Raw genomic sequence first — 1,078 nt, forward strand, 5'->3', positions numbered from 1 at the left:
ATATGTGTTATTGGTCTAGGTTGGGCATATGTGTTATTGGGTCTATCCCCTTGGTTACTTCAGGAGAAACTAGGGTGGTTCTGCCACAATGGGTTATAGAAATTGGATTGCAATCCTTACCTTCCTCGATTGTAGTTCTGGTTACCCATGTAATAAATAGATTCTGGGTTCGATGGACATTCATTGAACAAATGTCCTTCCCCACAATAGATACAGGCTATATTTCAACTTGACTTGGTGGCTGAGCTGCAAAACTATTAAACCCATTAGTGGTAAATTTTTTAAGCATTGATGATATGGATGATACTTGAGATACGAGTGAATTTAGAGAGTCTACTTCATGTATTCCAACGACTTATCTTCTTGATGCTGCTCGATTGGTTGGCTATTGATAATTGTTACTGGAAATCCTCTCAATGATTTCATAAGCCTCATTATAAGACTTAGAAAGGAAAGCACCATTAGCAAAAGCGTCCACTACCATTATCGTGTGTGCATTAAGACCATTATAAAACGTCTTAAGTCGGATGCAATGAGGGATTCCGTGATGAGGGTACTTTTGCAATAATTCTTTGTGCCATTCCTATACCTCATACAAGTACTCATCATCCATTTGTTAGAAAGCAATGATCTCATTCCTCAACTTAGCAATCTTGCTAGGCGGGAAATACTTCATAAGGAATCTTTCTACTAACTTTTGCCATGTGGAAATTGAATTTAGTGGCAATGAGTTCAACTAGGCTCGAGCTTTGTCCCGTAGTGATTTTGGGAACAACTTCAATCGTAATGCATCTTCGGGTACTCTGACTAACTTGAAAGAATCGCTCACCTCCATAAACAGTCTTAAGTGAAGGTGAGGATCTTCAATAGGCATTCCACTGAATTGGCCCACAGTCTGAAGCATCTGGAACATGACTGGCTTCAGCTCGAATTCTTGTGCCTCAATTTTGAGTCTCCTAATACCCAGATTAAGATCATGAGCAATAAGGATAGGATTTTGAGCAGGTTCTGCTCCATTTCCTTGATTCAAATTTTCGAGATTCATTTCTTCAGTCCTTCTCTGACTTGCTTATTTCTT

At 39.1% G+C, this 1,078-nt stretch overlaps 1 non-coding gene across 1 annotated transcript; it reads left to right on the plus strand.

Moving 5' to 3' along the window:
- Nucleotides 1-539: 539 nt before the first annotated feature.
- LOC121204288 (small nucleolar RNA R71) lies at nt 540-646 on the plus strand. Its single transcript, XR_005899216.1, has one exon. It is a non-coding gene; the product is annotated as a small nucleolar RNA R71 (small nucleolar RNA).
- Nucleotides 647-1,078: the final 432 nt, after the last annotated feature.

This window comes from Gossypium hirsutum, chromosome A07 (assembly GCF_007990345.1).
Source record: "Gossypium hirsutum isolate 1008001.06 chromosome A07, Gossypium_hirsutum_v2.1, whole genome shotgun sequence".
In the NCBI taxonomy this organism is placed as follows: domain Eukaryota; kingdom Viridiplantae; phylum Streptophyta; class Magnoliopsida; order Malvales; family Malvaceae; genus Gossypium; species Gossypium hirsutum.